The following is a 23430-nucleotide window of genomic DNA, read 5'->3' as shown; positions in this document are numbered from 1 at the left end:
AAAAACCTGTACTTGTCAGAGTCTTTTCCCCGAATTCCTTGAAGATAAAACCCTTTTATAGGAACATATTTGCAAAAGCATTAGAGTACACCCAGAATTGTCTGTAAATGACAAAAGACTTAAAAATGACCACGGTTAAAGATTTGATGAAAGTTCATAATAATGCAATTGACAAGGAAATTTAGTTATTTCTGAGATATACATTTTAAAGTAACAACTAGAATTATGACTTATAACATTATACCAGAACATATAAGATTTTTAGAAATTTCATGTAATGTCTGAAACACTTATATTAACATATTTCCATACAAATAACCCCAAGAAAGTTTACTATTAGTTGTTTCATTTATTTGTTTTTTTATACTGCAGGTTCTTATTAGTCATCAATTTTATACACATCAGGGTAAACATGTCAATCCCAATCGCCCAATTCAGCACACCACCATCCCCACCCCACCACGGTTTTCCCCCCTTGGTGTCCACACATCTGTTCTCTACATCTGTGTCTCAACTTCTGCCCTGCAAATTGGCTCATCTGTACCACTTTTCTAGGTTCCACATACATGCATTAATATACGATATTTGTTTTTCTCTTTCTGACTTACTTCACTCGTATGACAGTCTCTAGATCTGTCCACGTCTCAAAAAATGACTTAGTTTTGTTCCTTTTTATGGCTGAATAATATTCCATTGTATATATGTACCACTTATTCTTTATCCATTCGTCTGTTGATGGACATTTAGGTTGCTTCAATGACCTAGCTATTGTAAATAGTGCTGCAATGAACATTGGTGTGCATGTGTCTTTTTGAATTATGGTTTTCTCTGGGTATATGCCCATTAGTGGGATTGCTGGATCATATGTAATGCTATTTTTAGTTTTTTAGAGGAACCTCCATACTGTTCTCCATAGTGGCTGTATCAATTTACATTCCCACCAACAGTGCAAGAGGGTTCCTTTTTCTCCACACCTTCTCCAGCATTTGTTGTTTGTAGATTTTCTGATGATGCCCATTCTGACTGGTGTGAGATGATATCTCATTGTAGTTTTGATTTGCATTTCCCTAATGATTAATGATGTTGAGCATCCTTTCATGTGTTTATTGGCAGTCTGTATGTCTTCTTTGGAGAAATGTCTATTTAGGTCTTCTGCCCATTTTTGGATTGGGTTGTTTGTTTCTTTAATATTGAGCTGCATGAGCTGTTTATATATTTTGGAGATTAATCCTTTGTCCATTGATTCGTTTGCAAACATTTTCTCCCATTCTGAGTGTTGTCTTTTTGTCTTGTTTATGGTTTCCTTTGCTGTGCAAAAGCTTTTAAGTTTCATTAGGTCCCATTTGTTTATTTTTTGTTTTTATTTCCATTACTCTAGGAGGTGGATCAAAAAAGATCTTGCTGTGATTTATGTCAAAGAGTGTTCTTCCTATGTTTTCCTCTAAGAGTTTTATAGTGTCTGGTCTTACATTTAGGTCTCAAATCCATTTTGAGTTTATTTTCGTGTATGGTGTTAGGGAGTGTTCTAATTTCATTCTTTTACATGTATCTGTCCAGTTTTCCCAGCACCACTTATTCAAGAGACTGTCTTTTCTCCATTGTATATCTTTGACTCCTTTGTCATAGATTAGTTGACCATAGGTGTGTGGGTTTATCTCTGGGCTTTCTATCTTGTTCCATTGATCTATGTTTCTGTTTTTGTGCCAGTACCATATTGTCTTGATTACTCTAGCTTTGTAGTATAGTCTGAAATCAGGGAGTCTGATTCCTCCAGCTCCGTTTTTCTCCCTCAAGACTGCTTTGGCTATTCGGGGTCTTTTGTGTCTCCATGGAAATTTTAAGATGATTTGTTCTAGTTCCGTAAAACATGCCGTTGATAATTTGAAAGGGATTTCATTGAATCTGTAGATTGTTTTGGGTAGTATAGTCATTTTCACAATATTGATTCTTCCAATCCAAGAACATGGTATATCTCTCCATCTGTTGGTATCATCTTTAATTTCTTTCATCAGTGTCTTATAATTTTCTGCATACAGGTCTTTTGTCTCCCTAGGTAGGTTTATTCCTAGGTGTTTTATTCTTTTCGTTGCAGTGGTAAATAGGAGTTTTTCCATAATTTCTCTTTCAGATTTTTCATCATTAGTGTATAGGAATGCAAGAGATTACTGTGCATTAATTTTGTATCCTGCTACTTTACCAAATTCATTGGTTAGCTCTAGTAGTTTTCTGGTGGCATTTTTAGGATTCTCTATGTATAGTATCATGTCATCTGCAAACAGTGACAGTTTTATTTCTTCTTTTGCAATTTGTATTCCTTTTATTTCTTTTTCTTCTCTGATTGCCGTGGCTAGGACTTCAAAAACTATGTTGAATAATAGTTGTGAAAGTGGACATCCTTGCTTTCTTCCTGATCTTAGAGGAAATGCTTTCATTTTTTCACCATTCATTTCAGTTTTTCACCTTTGAGAATGATGTTTGCTGTGGGTTGGTCATATATGGCCCTTATTATGTTGAGGTAGGTTCCCTCTATGCCCACTTTCTGGAGAGTTTTTATCATAAATGGGTGTTGAATTTTGTCAGAAGCTTTTTCTGCATCTATTGAGATGATCATATGGTTTTTATTCTTCCATTTGTTAATATGGTGTATCACATTGACTGATTTGCATATGTTGAAGAATCCTTGCATCCCAGGGATAAATCCCACTTGATCATGGTGTATGATCCTTTTAATGTGTTGTTGGATTCTGTTTGCTAGTATTTTGTTGAGGAATTTTGCATCTATATTCATCAGTGATATTGGTCTCTAATTTTCTTTTCTTGTAGTATCTTTGTCTGGTTTGGGTATCAGGGTGATGGTGGCCTCATAGAATGAGTTTGGGAGTGTTCGTTCCTCTGCTATGTTTTGGAAGAGTTTGAGAAGGATGGGTGTTAGCTCTTCTCTAGATGTTTCATAGAATTCACCTGTGAAGCCATCCAGTCCTGGACTTTTGTTTGTTGGAAAAATTTTAATCACTGTTTCAATTTCATTACTTGTGATTGGTCTGTTCATGTTTTCTGTTTCTACCTGGTTCAGTCTTGGAAGGTTATACCTTTCTAAGAATTTGTCCATTTCCTCCAGGTTGTCCATTTTATTGGCATAGAGTTGCTTGTAGTAGTCTCTTAGGATGCTTTGTATTTCTGCGGTGTCTGTTGTAACTTCTCCTTTTTCATTTCTAATTTTATTGATTTGAGTCCTCTCCCTCTTTTTCTTGATGAGTCTGGCTAATGGTTTATCAATTTTGTTTATCTTCTCAAAAAAACAGCTTTTACTTTTATTGATCTTTGCTATTGTTTTCTTTGTTTCTATTTCATTTATTTCTGCTCTGATCTTTATGATTTCTTTCCTTCTGCTAAATTTGTGTTTTGTTTGTTCTTCTTTCTCTAGTTCCTTTAGGTGTAAGGTTAGATTGTTTACTTGAGATTTTTCTTGTTTCTTGAGGTAGGCTTGTATAGCTATAAACTTCCCTCTTAGAACTGCTTTTGCTGCATCCCGTAGGTTTTGGATCATCATGTTTTCATTGTCATTTGTCTCTAGGTATTTTTTGATTTCCTCATTTATTTCTTCAGTTATCTCTTGGTTATTTAGTAACGCATTGTTTAGCCTCCATGTGTTTGTGGTTTTTACGATTTTTTCCCTGTAACTCATTTCTAATCTCATAGTGTTGTGGTCAGAAAAGATGCTTGATATGATTTCAATATTCCTAAATTTACTGAGGCTTGACTTGTAACCCAAGATGTGATCTATCGTGGAGAATGTTCCATGCGCACATGAGAAGAAAGTGTAATCTGCTGTTTTTGGATGGAATGTCCTATAAATATCAATTAAATCTATCTGGTCTATTGTGTCATTTAAAGCTTCTGTTTCTTTATTTTCATTTTGGACGATCTGTCCATTTGTGTAAGTGAGGTGTTAAAGTCCCCCACTATTACTGTGTTACTGTCGTTTTCCTGTTTTATAGCTGTTAGCAGTTGCCTTATGTATTGAGATGCTCCTATGTTGGGTGCATATATATTTATAATTGTTATATCTTCTTGGATTGATCCCTTGATCATTATGTAGTGTCCTTCCTTGTCTCTTGTAACATTCTTTATTTTAAAGTCTATTTTATCTGATATGAGTATAGCTACTCCAGCTTTCTTTTGATTTCCATTTGCCTGGAATATCTTTTTCCATCCCCTCACTTTCAGTCTGTATGTGTCCCTAGGTCTGAAGTGGGTCTCTGGTAGACAGCATATGTATGGGTCTTGTTTTTCTATCCATTCAGTGAGCCTGTATCTTTTGGTTGCAGCATTTAATCCATTTGCATTTAAGGTAATTATCAATATGTATGTTTGTATTACCATTTTCTTAATTGTTACGGGTTTGTTTTTGTAGATCCTTTTCTTCTCTTGTGTTTCCCACTTAGAGAAGTTCCTTTAGCACTTATTGTAGAGCTGGTTTGGTGGTGCTGAATTCTCTTAGCTTTCGCTTGTCTGTAAAGCTTTTGACTTCTCCATCAAATCTGAATGAGATCCTTGCTGGGTAGAGTAATCTTGGTTGTAGGTTCTTCCCTTTTATCACTTTAAGTATATCATGCCACTCCCTTCTGGCTTGTAGAGTTTCTGCTAGAGAAATCAGCTGTTAACCTTATGGGAGTTCCCTTGTATGTTATTTGCCATTTTTCCCTTGCTGCTTTCAATAATTTTTCTTTGTCTTTATTTTTTGCCAATTTGATTACTATGTGTCTCAGCATGTTTCTCCTTGGGTTTATCCTGTATGGGACTTGCTGTGCTTCCTTGACTTGGATGGCTATTTCCTTTCCTATGTTAGGGAAGTTTTCGACTATAATCTCTTCAAATATTTTCTCAGGTCCTTTCTCTCTCTCTTCTCCTTCTGGGACCCCTATAATGAGAATGTCGTTGCGTTTAATGTTGTTCCAGAGGTCTCTTAGGCTGTCTTAATTTCTTTTCATTCTTTCTTCTTTAGTCTGTTCCGCAGCAGTGAATTCCACCATTCTGTCTTCCAGGTCTCTTATCCGTTCTTCTGCCTCAGTTATTCTGCTATTGATTCCTTCTAGTGTAGTTTTCATTTCAGTTATTGTATTGTTCATCTCTGTTTGTTTGTTCTTTAATTCTTGTAGGTCTTTGTTAAACATTTCTTGCATCTTCTCTATCTTTGCCTCCATTGTTTTTCCGTGGTCCTGGATCATCTTCACTATCATTATTCTGAATTTTTTTTCTGGAAGGTTGCCTATCTCCACCTTATTTAGTTGTTTTTCTGGGGTTTTATCTTGTTCCTTCCTCTGGTATGTAGCCCTCTGCCTTTTCATCTTGTCTTTCTGTGAATGTGGTTTTTGTTCCCCAGGCTGCAGGATTGTAGTTCTTCTTGCTGATGCTGTCTGCTCTCTGGTGGATGAGGCTATCTAAGAGGCTTGATGGCTGGGACTGGTGGTGGGTAGAGCTGACTGCTGCTCTGGTGGGCAGGGCTCAGTAAAACTTTAATCCATTTGATTGTTGATGGGTGGGGCTGTGTTCCCTCCCTGTTGGTTGTTTGGCCTGAGGCAACCCAACACTGGAGGCTACCTGGGCTCTGTGGTGGTGCTAATGACAGACTCTGGGAGGGCTCACGCTAAGGAGTACTTCTCAGAACTTCTGCTGCCAGTGTCCTTGTCCCCACGGTGAGCCACAGCCACCCCCTGCCTCTGCAGGAGACCCTCCAATACTAGCAGGTAGGTCTGGTTCAGTCTCCCCTGGGGTCACTGCTCCTTCCCCTGCATCCCGATGAACACACTACTTTGTGTGTTTCCTCCAAGAGTGGAGTCTCTGTTTCCCCCAGTCCTGTCGAAGTCCTGCAATCAATTCCCACTAGGCTTCAAAGTCTGATTCTCTAAGAATTCCTCCTCCCATTGCCAGACCCCCATGTTTTGAAGCCTGATGTGGGGCTCAGAACCTTCACTCCAGTGGGTGGACTTCTGTGGTATAAGTGTTTGCCAGTCTGTGAGTCACCCACCCAGCAGTTATGGGATTTGATTCAACTGTGATTGCACCCCTCCTACCATCTCATTGTAGCTTCTCCTTTGTCTTTGGATGTGGGGTATCTTTTTTGGTGAGTTCCAGTGTCTTCCTGTCGATGATTGTCCAGCAGCTAGTTGTGATTCTGGTGTTCTTGCAAGGGGGAGTGATAGCACATCCTTCTACTCCGTCATCTTGGTTCCTGAAAATGTCACTTTATATTGCATGAAGATTCTTACCTTTCACCTGAAGTTGTTTCCTAAATGCCCAAGTACTCTACTACCAGCTGGATTTTTAAAGAGGGTCCACTATTTTCTTGTTGAAGAGGCAGGTTGTTCTTTTGACGAGTATATATCTTAAGGCCATTTTGCCAACAGTTTATTTGATGGACTGTCCACTCTGTCCAAAGGAAAACCAGAAAACTGGGGACTGGATTTAGTTTAAAAAATACTAGGACATCCTTATTTCAAATGACAGTTGAGTAATGGAAAATGATAAATTGAAAGCTGTTAGCATTAGTTCCATCTTCATTCAGGATCACTATGACCTTCTACCGCCTGTTTAAAGTTCACATTTATTTAACTGGAAAACTGGATAAGTCTAGTAGCATGAGCAAGGTGCAAGGCATATAGCTTTTCTTCCAACATGCTATGTGATCTTGGACACATTCCTTAATTTTTCTAAGCCTCAGTAACCTCATCTGTAAAATGGGAATAATTAGAAGTACTAACTTCATAAACTTGTTTTGAAGACTAAATGAAATGATGCCTTTTGAGCATTTAACAGAAATCTTGTCACATCTTAATCACTTCATAGATATTACACACTATTACTGTAATAATACTGTACTTTTCTTTATGAATAACTTATTCTCCAAATTGTAAGATATTTGGGAAATATTTGACATTTAAACTATATATGTTTTAATTTTTCAAATTTATGTGTTGTAAAGAAAATTGCCTTATTTCAGAAATTGTTTCCTGTATGTGCAGTTGTAAAAGATAAATATTGATGTTAAACATGCTAGTAGGTTTGCTAAGTGAATAGGACACAGTGATGACAAGAAAGAACAAAATGGATTGAAAATGAGTATTATTTAATTCAAATTGAAAGAAGGGTTATATTAGCGCATATTCTGTTTCAGCCATGTCAGCCTTAAAATATTTTAAAGAGAAGAAGAGCAGCAAAGCCCATGTGAGAAGGAGGAAGTTGAATGACAGAGAACAAAGAAAATGTTTAGTTACTAATTCCAGGATGGAGATGAGGTCAAGATGGTAGTTAGAAGTCCAGGAAACAAAATATTGGTTGACTTTGAAGAATCAAGTTTTGAGCTGAAAATATTAGGCATATGGGTCGATATTCCAAAGAACCCAACAACAACACCAAAAATTCTTTAAAATTTTCATGTTTCTGACAATGTCTCGGAAAGAAAGAAAAGTCTAGGTGCTATTAAAATTAGAAGTAAAGATGAAACTTGAAGATAAAACATTAAACACTTGCAAATTAGTAAAATCAGTGAATAACTCTTTAATTGATGCATTCACGTACGGATGAATGCATTTATTTTATTTACACCGTGGCCTTATGAAATGTAAATTTTAGAATTGAAAGGAAACACTAATCTAATTCAAAATCTAATGCTTGAGTCCTGTTCTAAATGAGGCACATTAAATAAAGATAAGCTGAACTTAGAAACACATATTGAAATTGAAATCGGTGACTTAAAAATGTGCAGATTCTCCAAATACAAACAAAATATCCCTATCTTGTCCAGTAGGTGGCAGTCACCCATATGAAAACCAGAGTCTTCCGGGGGATCTCAGTAGTCCCAGTCTGTGCTTAGCAAACTTCTTCATAAGTCTTACTATTCAGTGATGTTAAAGATGCCTATACTGTGCTTTCCTCTTTTGTTTCTCTGTACTTCAGCACCGTAAAATTCAGGCAAGATTGTGGTGAGAGAAGATAACCTTGAATACCTTCCTCTATTCACAGGCCACTTAGTGGCCATTCATTAAAAAATATTGTATTAGGGCTTCCCTGGTGGCACAGTGGTTGGGAATCCACCTGCCAATGCAGGGGACGCGGGTTAGTGCCCCGGTCCGGGAGGATCCCGCGTGCTGCGGAGCAGCTGGGCCCGTGGGCTGCTGGGCCTGCGCGTCCGGAGCCTGTGCTCCGCGGCGGGAGGGGCCGCGGCAGTGAAAGGCCCGCGTACCGCAAAAAAAAAAATACCGTATTGGTCATTTTCCAAATGCAAGACAGGTAATTTGGTTCTAGGGATAGAAATATGGACTAACAAAGTCATAACACCCAAGGAATTGGAAGGAGGTTTTAGCCTAACTCAACATCCAAAGATTGAATCCTGTTTTAAGAGAGATGTTAAATAAAGGCAATCTACCACAAATAGTTTGTTGGAGCAAAAATAAGTCAATAATTTCAATAACTGCAATAAGTCATATGATTGAAATATGAACAAAGGGTTATGCTAGGACAAAACAAGGAAAGACTATAAATCAGCCTCAGAGGGTTAGGGAAGGCTTCCCACAAGAGATAATATTTGCGTTAAATCTGGATTGCTGAACATTGAGTTCAGGCATGAACTGGTTGAAGGAAAAGAGAATAATCTACTAAGAAGCAGGTAAAGTAATTACAAAGACATAGTACCAGTGAAGAACTTGATGTTGTCCATTACAGCCTTACAGAGATCCACCCAGCTAGGAGCTCTCTACCAGGTGACTGGAAATATGTCTGGACTTCAGGAGGGATTAAAGCTTAGGTTCTGGGAAAGCCCAGGCTATAGTAGAGTGATAAGGAGTTCAGCAAATGCTGAGGATGAAACCCTTGTAAACACTAGTTTTTAAGAGGTATAATCCTGACTAATCAAAAAAAAAAAAAAAAGGAAGCATTTGAAGAGCTAGAAGAATTATAAGACATGTGTTTCTGTAGGCAAGGGAGAAAAAAATTTCAAGAAGGAAGTGGTAGCTAAAGGAGACAAGATCGGCAGAATGGTCACAAAACAAAAACATGTCCATTTTGTTTTGAAAACCACAAAAATCATTTGAATGGATAATGGAAATCCAAACCATATTATAGTTGGTTGAGAAAAAAAAATCAAAAAGTGAAGATGCAAGCATGAATAATTCTTGTAAGAAGTGACAAAGACTCTCTCTAAACTCTCTCATGGCTTCCAGCCGCTAAAGTCTTATCCCTAGCATGACCCTATCCCCTTCAAAATGCCTGCCCGGGAAAGTTCAAAGCTGCCAAATGAATGTGTTTTTTGTTACAATCAACACCTGAAGACAGGGCCGCTGTCCCCCAGTCTCTGTGGGAGGGTAGAAGCCTAACTTTTATAAGTCCTAGTGGAGGTTCTAGCCAGTGCAGTAAGACAATGAAAATAAATAAATCTATAGAGATTGAAAAGGAAGAATTAAAACTATTTTTTAAAGATGACTTGATTCTACTTAGAAAAAGTGTACTTTTCTTAGAAAAAAATCCAAAACCATAGTATTATGAGGTAATTTGCAATGTTACTAGATACAAGGTCAATATAAAAAATCAAATGTATTTTAGATACTAGACATAAATAATTTGAAAATTCAATTTGAAAACAAATACTATTTACAAAACATCAAAACATCGAACACCTAGAAATAACTTTAACAAAAGATGTGCATGACCTCAACCAAAAAACTGCATGTTATTTCTGAGAGAAATCAAAGATCTAAATAAATGGAGAAAGTATTATCTTCATATATTAAGAGACTCAATGGTTTTAAAATCCCAGCTCTCTCCAGCTTGATATATATTCATTGCAATAGTGTGAAACTGAAATGCTGATTCTAAAATTTATATGGAAATCGAAGGACCTAGAATATCCAAGGAAATCTTGAAGAACAGCAATGTTGGAAGATTTCCATTACTAGGTATCACAAATTATTATAAAGCTACAGAAGTAAAGGCAGGGTGGTATTGATTCAAAGACAAACAAATACACTAATAGAACAAGAATAGAGTTTCCAGAACCAGACAAAGTTTACATGTTCACCTGATACACAACTAAGACCCCAAGGTAATTCAGGAGCATAAAGCTCATTTTTCCAATAAATGGTTTTTGGAAACCTATTTATTGGGTCAATTAGGTATGTATATTCAAAACTAAATCGTGACCTCTGCTTCATAACACGTAATACACATTGCAAAAGATACAGACTTCGAAGAGAGGAGTAAGACAATAAAGCTTCTAGATACATCTCTGTGATCTGAAGTAGATGAAAATGTATTAAGTGGGACACAAAAGCACTATCCATAAAATAAAAGTTTTGTAAGCTGGACTTCATTTAAAATAAAAAACCTTCTGTTTCTAAAAAGACAAAATTATAATGCAGGCTATATACTGAGAGAAGATATTCACAATACATGTATCTGACACAAACCTAATTTCAAATTATATTTAAAACTATTAGAAGAATGACACTGACAATTCAGATTTTTTTAAATGAGCAGAAAACTTGAACAGGCCCTTCATAAAAAAAGATCCTGATAGCCAAAACGTATATAAAAAGAAACTCAGCATACAAAGTCATCAGGGAAACGCAAATTAAAACCACAATGAGATACCATTATATTTCACCTGAATGGATAAAATGAAGAATTGGTAATACCAAGAGATGACAAGCATGTGGACCGATCTTTTAGTGCAGGCATTATACATAACTACTATCCTCCTGAGGAGGGGGGTGTTACACGTCTGACACCAGCCCACCTTCTTTGAGAGGCAGTTCCTGGCTTGATATTGGGCACTGGTTGGCACAGAGAGACTTGCTGGCTAACTCCTATTAGGCTTCAGATCTGATCTTAAATTTTCTTTCTCTGGTTAGTTCCAGATGGCCTCCTTCACATGTCTGATTGTTGGCTCTATGTCAGGTAAGGCAGGGGATGACTTGGCCATGTGTCCCTCATCATCTAGCAGGCCAGTCTCGGCCTGTTCCATGGTGGAAGACACACACACACACAAAACATATCTATATCGATATCTATGTATATCTCTATATATCTTTGAACCTTTGATTCTATTCTGAGTAGATCTACAAAAGAAATGAGTGAATGTATTCACCAAAAGCCTGTATTAGAATGTTCATGAGAACATTATTTGTAAGCCTCATTCTAAAACCTCATACTGAAAACAACAGTAGTGTTCATGAACAGTAGGAGAGAGAAATAAATCACAAAGTATCCATTCACTGCAGTTATGTAGGGCAATGAAAAAGAATGGGCCATTCCTACACAGCCTAACATGACTGACTGATACAGACATAAGCTGAGCAAAAGAAGGCAGGCATAAGAGTATATAATATTATGTTGAAATTAAATTAGGAAGAAAGCAAAAACAACCTATGGTGATAGAGATCAGAATAGTAGTTTCCTTTGAGGGATTGTATATGCTCTTTGGGCAAGAGAAAGCCTGCTGGAGTGTTGGAAATGTTGATTACATGGATATGTGTACGTGTGTGTGTGTGTGTGTGTGTGTGTGTGTGTGTTGTGTATATAGAATATGCATATATGTTTTATATATGTAATGTGTTGAGTACATGGATATATATGTAAAAATATCAAGTTGTATACTTATGATCAATCTGATGGCTTATTTTATGTTTTTGTACCTCAATAAAAAGACAAATGAAAAGAAAGTAGAGGAGATGGGGAATAATTAGAACAAGGCCCTGGAGATGGCTGAAGGGATGGGATTGAAAACACAGGTGAAAGATTTTCTTTGTAAAGGAGGAATGAATGCTACCACTTTCTCTGAAATTTGAGGGAAGGAGATAAGCATAAATATGAATATTAATTTGGGAAGAATTTTATTTTAAGTGAAAAGGAGTGGAAATATAAGGAAATCAAACTATTTTTTAAACATCTTTATTGTGGTATAATTGCTTTACAATGGTGTGTTTCTGCTTTATAACAAAGTGAATCAGTTATACATATACATATGCTCCCATAGGAATTCAAACTATTGATGGCCACAGGGAGTTAGTGGCATAGAGTTTGTAGCCTCTGCTCTAGACTCGTACTAGTTATCATCAAAGCACAGAGGTCACACGATGCCACAGCATTCCCATCAGGTACTTTAAACTTCCATTTCATTTCATTTCATTTATTTCTGAAAAATGTTCCTCACTTCATTTCTACTCTCAACTTTGTCTTTTGGGGGATATATGTATGCATATGGCTGATTCATTTTGTTGTACAACAGAAACTAACAGAGCATTGTGAAGCAATTATACTCCAGTAAAGACGTATTAAAAAAAAAAAAGACTAGCCAAGAAAATTATGCCCACATATAACAACTCAAAAAATGGCGTCATGTCACTTTGGAATCTGATGTTTATCCTGTGATTTGTTCTAATGCATTTCTCTCAGTATTATCAAGATAAGGTGCTTTATGTTAATGTACTAAAATGACAGGAGCTGTATAATCATTTGTTTGGAATCTATGAAGTATAAAGAAATCTAATTTGATATTAAATAGCCATTTACTGCATCCATGGCAAAAAAAAGAAAAAAAAAGCATCAATGTATTTCCCCTTCAAGTGGACACTAAGGAAGCCAAGAATTTCCAAAACAAGAAGTGCTTTTCTCAGATTTAGGAGATGGGAGAACAGACCAGCCGGATTGTCATATTTCAAATGCACATGAACTGGCTCCGTGAAAGGTCGGGGGCCATCTCTGTGAGAGGAACACCAGCGATACTGCCTTAGATTTTTAGAAAAGACAAATAGCCCTGTTTCCCCAGAGAATGCTGGGGAATTCTCTGGGGAAAGAGAATATATATAAAGCATTTTATATACTTTATATATAAAGTATAAAGCATTTAAAGATAAATCAGTCTTAACTGCTCCTAGATGTTCTTGATCTCTAATCCACAATGCCTCACCAAAATCTAGAACCAGGAAGTATAATTATTCGAATAGCCCGAATCTGGCCCAGATATGAAAAATTTCTTTCTCAGAATTAGCAACACAGAGGTAAGGTTTGAGTCATAGCTCCTCACCTAGGATAAGGGTCATTTTTGATATGAAGTAACAGATGTGGACAGTAGAGAAATCTCTGTGTCTAAGGGGTTTAGGGTCAACATTACATAAATTACCTGCTTATACAGGTTGCAGGGGTATTCCTTCTGCCTTAAAATTAGTCCAGTTTCTAATCAGTAAGGATGTTTGCTCTGGCTGCGATGATAATATATTCTCTCACCCGCCCCGCCCACACACATACACCACCAGTGAAGCAGAGGTTCATATTCCCTCTAATATTTGCTGCTTTATTTGATCTTCAAGTTCCATCTGGAGCTACTAAGGAAGTTGTTTCTGAAAGCCCTAGAGTAAGCAATGGGAAGTCTTCCTGCGAAATCATGATTCAGAGGCCTGGAGACAGTTGGGTGGTACAAAAACCCTTCAAAAAACTTGATCAGATTGAAGCAACAATGGCTGTCTGCCCTACCAGCTGCCAGGAGATACATCTGTAGGAAATATTGTTACTGGAGAATAACTGGGTTTTACTCATCTGTATAGAATTTGAAATTCAACCTCTGACATTTCAGAAAAATAGAGCTTAATGCTAAAACTGCCTCAGTATGCTTTGTGCTGAAAATTCCACGAGGCAGTACTAGGCAAAAGGAGTTAGGACACAGATTATGCTCAAAGGGAATGACCTATAGGTTAAATAAAATAGCCAGGAGTAGTGGCTGTACAAACTGCAACAGCATCAGACAACAAAGAAGCCTGTTGAAAGGTGCTCTGGGCTTTTATCTTTACAATAGCTCCTTATATCTGTATAGCTCTCTAAAGATTACAAAACACTTTAAACACATTATAACCACCACCTCACCTCCATCCTCCAAAATCCTATAGCAGGAAAACCAAGGAGAAGAGTGGAAAGGAAACATAACTGTGGCTACACATGTCCTATTTCTGGAATGGCATTTTGCAATTTCTGTCAGTCTTGTTTTGTTGCCAAAGGGTGAGGAGAGTTTCTCGAAATGTCGTGAGTTCTTGGTTATGGTTACCTTGTTTTCTTGATGATTAACTATATTTGTAAACACCTAATTCAGGGCTTCTTCATTTTGTCACTATTGACATTTGGGTTGAGATAATTCTTTGTTGTGGAGCGTGTCCCATGCATTGTAGGATATTTAGCACAATCCCCGTTCTCTACCCACTAGATGCCAGTAGTCATAAATGTTGGCAAATGGATTGGGAACTGGAGGGAGAGAGCTTAATAAGGCAAGAGAACATAGTAGCTGCTTTGATTCAAATAAATTCTTATACAAAAAAATTCATGTTAAAACTTGAAAGAATTGTTACTTAACAAATCTGCTTACCACACACTAAACAGAATATTGTTGATTCTTTTGGACATCAAGTAAACAGATAAGTTCCAACATTTATTGCATCAATGATTCTCTTTGTTATATTGTGGGAGAATTTATTGTAACATTTACTTTAGTATTTCTCTACATTTTAGAGTTCATCCTGATACAAGGTCTTTCCAAAAGGTCAGAATTGGGTTCCTCATTCTTTCTACCCTCTCTTTCCTGTAACTGACTCAGAAGACATCACATCTGACTAGAGTTACATTATACAGAACTCTTGCTGAATCTTTTGATTCACATGTTTTGTCTTCCTTTTTGTGAAAACAGAACCAGCATTTGCATAATCCCTTACAAACTAATGATAAAAGACAGATGTTCTTTCCTCAAATCAATGTATTTCAAGAGATAATCTTAAAAAAGTTTAAATAATCTCAAGTGGAAAAAGCAACTCATCAAAGACAAGTGAGATAGGGAGGGTGGGAGGGAGACGCAAGAGGGAGGAGATACAGGGATATATGTATATGTATAGCTGATTCACTTTGTTATACAGCAGAAACTAACACACCATTGTAAAGCAATTATACACCAATAAAGATGTTAAAAAAAAAAAAGACAAGTGAGAGCAAAACTTTCTAGAATTAAAATATTTGATAGAACTTTAAAAAGGAATCAATGAGAATTAGGTGTTAATAAATGTTAATTAAGCTAATTTGAAATAGGGAGAGCTATTTTCAATTTTGGGGTAATGGAAAAAAACCAAAATGTCAACTTGACCTTAACAGAAACTTGGCAATACAGACGAGCTCATCTGGATCTTGTAAGGTTCCAGCAATTCAGGAACAATCAGATATTCCAAATTGAGAGAAACTGAAATCCAGTCAAGAATTAGGCTAATTGAGACTGAGGTGTGAAAGTGAAAAGTGTTTTGGATGTTCCTATTTGCTGAAACTTAAGAGGCATGGGAATCAAATGAACACTGAAAGTAACTTTCTTGAATAAAGCAGATGTATCTGCTTTATTCAAGAGTAGAGTTAATCTTTCAACTTGAAATCACGTATCTTATTTATTTACAGGGGGATTTACAGTCCTGTTGCCCTGGCTTTCAGGTGCACTTGAGGAAAACACCCTATGAAGTATCCAGTTTGTATGTTGTCTGTAAATTTTATATTCCTTTAAATGCAAAGTCCTTGTAGTTTGTAAGTCATTTTATGTTAAACTCTGCAAACATTCATTTCATTGCTGTTCAGTGCCAAGTTTGGGGCTTTCTGGAAGCATGACATAGAGAGTCAGAGAGAAAAGCAGCTGGTTTGGAAAATGATAAGTCCAAAGCAGAAAATGATTTAGCCTTAATAACTAGGGCTTTCTGTTGAAAACATGAAACAAAGAAATATCTAGTTTGCTTCTCACCCTGTAGGAGCCAGGCTGGGTTAACGGACTATTTTATTTTTCATTTACTTACAAGATAGTTATAACAATTGGCATGCATCTACCACTGTACTAGGCACTTCACCAATATTATCTTATTTCTATCCTGAAACAAGCCTGTAAGGTTCATACTATTATATAGTCACCATTTTGCAGTTAAGGAAACTCGAGAGGTAAAGTTATTGGCCCAGGATGCTCAGTTGACTAAATGTGAAGACAGCTTTCAAATCCAGACATTCTGGCTTTGTCTATGCCCTTATGTACCCATACCCTGCTCTCTGAATCAGAAATAAAAATTTAACAGAAGCAGCTAAATCTAGCACCAGGAGCCAGAGGATGAGGACATCCCAAATGCTCAGACAACCTGAGGGATCAAAACCTGAGAAATCAGTTTTACTGTGAGAGCCAAGAGTGTGTGACCAGAAGCTAAAAGGAGAGGAGAAGGACAGAAATCAGTCAGGACTGGAAAATGAAATAGTAGTAAAGTAATGCGAGCCCAGTGGAATGGCTGAGAAAGGATTTGCAATATCTACATACTGTGTTAGGACTCCTAGCCACTGGGCATGGGCGGATGGGTTAATTTAAAGTAACAAAGCAAGTCTTGAGAAACACTTCCCCCTGTGAATTTATCTCATTCCCTTTCCTCAGCCTTCTAGGGCACAGTAAGAGTATAGAACAAGAGGAAAAACAGATGGAATGTACCAACTTAATTCATTTCCTCTAACAAACATTTTGAAAATTACTATTCATTCTTTATACACTCTTCTCACTAGTAATTGCTTCCTTTTTATTACTAGGAGCATTCATTTGATAAAGGCAACTCTTGGCTCTGAGATACTGTTATGTTCAGGATCGAAACAAGATCCAGGTAACATATTATTCTTATCACAAACAAGGTATAGGAAAATGGATCTGAGACGGGTTGGGACTGGAACTCGTGACCCAGTGCTTGCACCTGGACAAATGTCTCCTCAAGCAATAAAATACAAAGGAACTATAAGGGACTAAAAATAACTGCATACATGCGCAGTTGGGCAAATTTTGGACAAAAAGACACAAAGAGATCAAAAACCCAACTGCCACTTCTGAAGAGCCAGGAGCAAAACAAGGGTGTTGGGAGCAAAAGCAGGGTATCACATATGCCCCCTGCACACAAACCACCACCAAAGGGGTAGGCAAGCCATCTAAGCCACCCCTCCGGCCTGACCCCTGGACCTGCCGCTACCCTCAGTCCATATAAGGAAGCAGCTTGCTGCCCGCCTTGGACAGCCAGCAAGCAAGGGAACCTGTTTCTTGTTCTTGCTCCCCCCTCCTGCAGCAGGAGGCCCAATAAAGTCTTGCCTGAATTTCTTTTTTCTTTTTGGCGGTACGCGGGCCTCTCACTGTTGTGGCCTCTCCCGTTGCGGAGCACAGGCTCCGGACGCGCAGGCTCAGCAGCCATGGCTCAGGGGCCCAGCCGCTCCGCGGCATGTGGGATCCTCCCGGACCGGGGCACGAACCCGTGTCCCCTGCATCGGCAGGCGGGCTCTCAACCACTGCACCACCAGGGAAGCCCCGCCTGAATTTCTTGTCTGACCTCTTATCAATTTCTATTGATTAAGGAGGCCAAGAACCCTGGTTGGGAACAGATCTAAAATTCTCAGTCTTGTAATATGTGAACACAAATACCATCACCAGGTAAATTATATTTGATACGTAAACCAGCTGGAAGGTGGGTATCTAGGTCTGCTTATACCATTCTCTTTATTTTTATATAACGTTAAAATAAAAGCAATTAGGCAACTAACTTTGGTGACTTGAACATAATCTTTAATTGGCACCTCTCCTCCAGATTCTCCCTGAACTTGGGAAAGGTATATAAAAATATCGGGAAGTCTATTTTAGTCTGTAAACCAGGAAACTGAAAAGTACATGCAAGGAACTCCTTCAGTATCTGAAATGGACACTACTAGTACATCCTTAGCTAGAAGTGCAGGAATATGTGGTGAAAGTGGTCCACACAGTAGGTTATTGTATATTTGGGGAACAATTTCACTTTACCAATATCCTTGAGAAAGCTATAGATAAAAGAGCAAAGATTTTTTTAAAAAGTATGTTTACTCCATGCATGGCATACTCATGGGGCAGTAGTCTTGCTGAAAGAGTGACCATTTAACCTAGAGAGAAAGTGGCCCAGCTAGTTGCCCGCAACACACTTATCAGGACCTCCTTCAGCAAAGAGATGCTGCTCTATAGTAAAAAAGCCTCTAGAAGGAACACTTCCTCCTTCCATATTCTTTCCATATGACACCTTGATGTCCAAATTGGCCAAGTTAAATCACAACAAATCAAACATTTTCCTTCTCTCTTTAACTGCCCCCTGGCCTGGGAGATTCTACCAGAAATACACAAAGTCTTTTTGGAGAACCCATCCCAATTCACAAGACCGCATGAGCACAGATCTGCCTCTGTAAAGATGTACAAGGAGAAAAAAATCACTAGGATGAGAAATGCTTCAGCAGTTCAAGAGAATCAATCTGAGGAATGAGAAATAACTATCCTTTGAAATGATGTTTCTACAAGATAGAAGGTAGGATGTTAGAAAATCTTTTATTTTCAGCAAGGCAGAAGACATTGCTAGAGGAAGACAGGCTCAAAGAGGGAAATTATGACATCAGGAAGGATAATTGCATGGAAAGGGAAAACATGATTGCAAAATTCTAAAAAGCAATAGAAGCAGCCAAGACTCAACGGGAATACTGAAGACAAGTGGAACAATGGAATAGAAAACATAGAGTTTTATTTTTTTAACATAACTCATAGACAAAAGGGTGGCAGCATGAGATTAATAAGGAAAAAATGAGACATGGAGGAACTATTGATTCATTAGTTTATCAACACAGTTAACAAATATTTTTTGATCACCCACTATTTGAAGGCACTGTTGCAAGCACAGGTGATAGAATGATGAGCAATACAATGTTCTTGCCTCACAGGGGTTAAATTATAGTGAGTGGTACTGATAACAATCACCTAGCAAATAAATGTATAATGAAAGGTTGGGTAGTGTCAAATGCTATGAAAAACAACCAAAGCAAGGTAGGGTATAGAGCATGATAATGGGGTTGCCAGAGAGGTCCTCTTTGAGGTGAGATTTGAGCAGATAATGCAAAAATATAAGAGGGTGAACAATGTAAAGAGCATTGCAGGCAGAGTTTAGCAAGTTCAAAGACCATGAGCAAGGATGAGTATGTGTGTATTCAAGTAGATATAGTGGAATGACCAAGGGTAGAATGCTAGAAAAGGAAGTCAGAGAGTTAGTCAATAGCAGATAATTTAGGTTCTAGAAGATCACAGAAGGAGTTTGGATTTATCACAAGAGTAAGGTGAAGCCACTGGAGGGTTTTAATAAAGCAGGTAAGTAACTCAGCTTATATTTTAAAGAGATAATGTTTGAAATAAGAAAATATACATGTATCTGCTTTAGCTTCTTTTTCAAAAAGAGAAGTGAAAGTATAAATCAGAGCTAAAGAAATTGCTTACCTATGGCAACTGAGTGGAAGGAAACAGGGTAGAAAAAGGGAAGGAAGTAACATGTCCCCGTGAGGTTTTTACATGTTCATAAATGAAAACAAAGGAGCCAAGCTATAGTCCAGTAAACAACATAAGTGTTCTTGAAAAGGGGGCCTGGGAGAAATGATCTAAGTAACTCTTGAACATGTATTTTGAACACATGCTTTGAATTTAAAAACAAAATCATGACAAATTTCTGACTCTTCTTAATAGATCTGTGCCCAGAAGTAATGAAAATGTCTGTGTCTTGGCTTTGTAAGCTTTCCACTCCCATTCATTCAATCCACAGGGTTATTGCTCAGAGCTATTGGTGTACACCTGTAAGCTAGTCCCTTGAAGCTTAATTTGAACGATGATACAGCAGTGATATCATGGACTTCAGAAGACTACAGATAAGGTTTTAAATTTCAAATTTGCTCTTTGTTAGCTCTTGGCATTGGGCAGATCACTTAATCTCTTTGACTGTGTTTTTCCCCATCAGTAAAGTGAACAATAACAAAATCTAATTGACTGGAATATAGTGAAAATTAAATGACATAATTAGGCAAAGAGTGCCGAGCATGCACTCTCTATCCTAAAAGAAAAGCAAGCAAGCCTCCATCTTCTTAGAACGGTTAGGATAGCCAATGTTAAACTATGAATGACTACATTCTATACACATGATTGAAGGCTAAACTCAAGAACCAAGTAGCAGGAATTAAGTTTGAAATATAATCTAATATCAATAGTCAATTAATATAGGATTTATTGGGGGGATTTCATGTAAGTTAGAGAAGTTACCTCCTTGGTGATGATGAAACCTCTGTAATCCATAATTAAATATAATAAGTGTTGAATATTTCCTTCACTTAAGACTGAAAAGCCAATTATATGGACTTCAGTAGCTTTTGGTCTTGACACAAAAATAAAGAAAAGTAACAATAAGAAAATACATATCCTTAATCATCTTTAGCTTCACTCACATCTTGGATTTTCCAACATTGGAGTAAATGTGAATATAGAATGAAGCAGTGTTTTTTCTTACTGATCCTAGTTATTAGGATGCTTTAAGATTGACTCTATTTTTGCTATTGAATAGTTGCTTATAAAAACTAAATTTTATTCTGTCTTTTCCTAAATTTAATGTAAGCTCTATTAATAATACTCCTTGTAACATTATAAAGAAAATGAAAAAAATGCACATTTAAGCATGATTTGAGAAATGCAATGACATTATGAGCTACAAGGCAATAGCTTTAAAAATTACTATTCATTTCAAAACAATATCACATAATTATTTCCCTGCCCTGTCAACAGTCTTATGTTAATATTTTAGACTCAGATGAAGAGTCCAAAATATATTTGGAATATATATTCCAGCATATTTGGAATTTTTGCATGAAAATTAGGCATTTTAAATCAGTGGGGAATGGAAGAATAATAAAATGCATGCTGTTAGGATATTGACTATTTAGAAGAAAATAAAGTTTGAATACTAATCATCATATATAAAAATGAAATCTAGATGGACTAAAAATTCAAACAATATTTGGAAGAAAACATACAGAAATGTCTTAATAATATTGAAGTAGAAGAGTATCTTTGAGGTGATGCACAAACCCAGAAGGCATATAGATATAACATGATAGACTTTACTATATAGACATTATCAATTTTGTATAGTGAAAGATGCCATAAATGACAAGCAATGAAAGATAGGAAAACAATATAAAAAAACTTCAACAAAGCAATATGGGTGTGAACAACTGAATAGAAAAGTGGGGAAATAATACAGACAATCCACAGAAAATCAGTAGAAATAGACAATAAACACATAAAATGATGTCCAGGCTTACTGACAAGGAAGGAACCCAACAAGCCTCACTAGATGAATGGAAATGGTACACTCAAGAGCGCAGCTGGATTGGCTGGAGAAGCATTTTGTCCTTACATCAGAAACAGGCAGCTACACCTTTGGAGGAAATATTATCTTCAACTCCAATGCCTTCATGAAGCAACAGTGCTGGCCCAATGGGGTCTTTGACTTACAGGTGTTCTTCTAAATTTCTAGGCCTGATTGACTGATAGCTCAGCTAAATTAAAACTTAGGACTTCCCTGGTGGTGCAGTGGTTAAGAATCCACCTGCCAATGCAGGGGACATGGGTTCGAGCCCTGGTCCGGGAAGATTCCACATGCCGTGGAGCAACTAAGCCCGTGCACCACAACTACTTAGCCTGTGTGTCACAACTACTGAAGCCTGCGTGCCTAGAGCCCATGCTCCGCAACAAGAGAAGCCACCGCAACGAGAAGCACGCGCATTGTGAAGCATGCACACTGCAATGAAGACTTGCCCCCACTCGTCACAACCAGAGAAAGCCTACACGCAGCAATGAAGACCCAAAGCAGCCAAAAATAAATTAATTAATTAAATTAAAAAAAAAACTTAATCGTGTTCATTGAGTCGCTACTGGTATTCAGTCTTAGTGCTAGATATTTGTAAACAAAGGATGTGGTTACTCAGTGTTCAGAACTCAAGGTAGTCTTAATAGCCCTGGCCAATACTATCCTTGATGAATCTTTTCACATTTTTACTAATTCTTGGGTTGTTGCCAATATCCCAGGTATCTGGTCTACCACTTGGAAGACCTCAGACTGGTGGATTAAAGGCACCCTTTTTTTTGAGCCATGAACTGTGGAAACAAATCTCAGCTGGCAGTCAGTTACTCATGTAGATGTCTATGGTAAGGGCCCATTCTCTAATGAGACCAACTGGAATCAAGCTGCTGATCAGATGGCCACCATCACTACCTAAATTTATCATTAGACTGGACATGGCAATACCTCCACTTTCATAGACTGTTCATAAAGAATTGTTTGTTTCTGATCTAGAAGTTATTACTTTATGCCAAACTTGTGACTCTTGCCAAAAGTTGACCCATCTGACTCACAAGTGGAATGACACATTGCAGGAGTCATTGCCTCTACCTTCTGGCAAATTGACTACATGGAATCTTTGATCCCTATCTTAAGGATATCTGTGGTACTTCGTGACTGTCACCACTTTTTCTGGTCGTAGGGTTGCTGTTCCAGTCCAATCAGTAAAATCTGGCCACCGAACTATGACTCTAAAATCTAAATTGTGCCGTGTTCCACTTTCCAAACCATCTACAGTTTGACAATGGTTTGCCTTTTGTCCTAAAGGCCACTGAAAAATAGGCTGATTATCATGGTATTTGATGTACATTCGTGGCCCTTATCATCTTCAGGCTGCTGGCATCATTGAGAGGTAGAATGCATTTTAAAAAACAATCATCTAAAAATTATTTCTGACTCTATCGACCTTGTCTCTTCCTGGTGAAACAGTGTGATCACTGAATGTGGCCATCTCAGAATGGGTTGATCTCCTCTTGCCTTCCTCCTGGGTAATGATCACAGGAAAGGGGAGGTGAAATATATAAAACTATTTTGAAAATTCAGGATTCTTCCCTGACTATTCCTGGGCATGATGTGTGTCTTTCTCCTACCAGTAACCTCAAGTAGGCCTGACTGGTACACCCTCTGGGTGGCAGCCTGGCCAAAAGGGAAGCTAGGAGATTGAAACATAATTCTGTTTCAGTCACCTGGATTCTAGCAACATGGATCATGTGCAGGCATCCTTCAGGGCACTCTACATCACTTCTGGAGAATATGGGGCAAGGAAATGAAGCGCTTGTTGATGTTCACATACTGTTTGCTACACTGTGAGTAACAAAGCCCTTTATCTCTGAACTTGGAGTCTCGTGTCTCCTACCAGCATCCATGGAAAAGTAACAGACTAATATAATAGCTTGTAAGAAAAGTAAAATCAAATCCTAGACTGGCACACACGAGTCTGATGCTCACTAAAAGTTGAAAAGCACTGAATTTGGTTGTGAAACAAAAGAGATTAAATATCCCCTGAAAACACAAACTATGCCTATTTTTTTTGATCACTCCAACGCACCTGGTTTGTTTTACAAAGTTTGTGCTGCTTAAATGTCAATTAACTGAATTATACAGGAAGCCATTATTTTAAAAGGAATACGTGCATTACAGTGTA

The 23430-nt window shown here is 37.6% G+C and overlaps 1 long non-coding RNA gene across 1 annotated transcript in view; it reads right to left on the bottom strand.

The window, feature by feature from the left end:
* The window catches only part of LOC117203941 (uncharacterized), a 464617-nt gene that overhangs the window by 24143 nt on the left and 417044 nt on the right, over nt 1-23430 (bottom strand). The window lies entirely within an intron of this gene.

The sequence above is a fragment of the Orcinus orca genome, chromosome 11 (genome assembly GCF_937001465.1).
Source record: "Orcinus orca chromosome 11, mOrcOrc1.1, whole genome shotgun sequence".
NCBI lineage: Eukaryota > Metazoa > Chordata > Mammalia > Artiodactyla > Delphinidae > Orcinus > Orcinus orca.
This window is presented reverse-complemented; position numbering and strand designations above follow the sequence as displayed.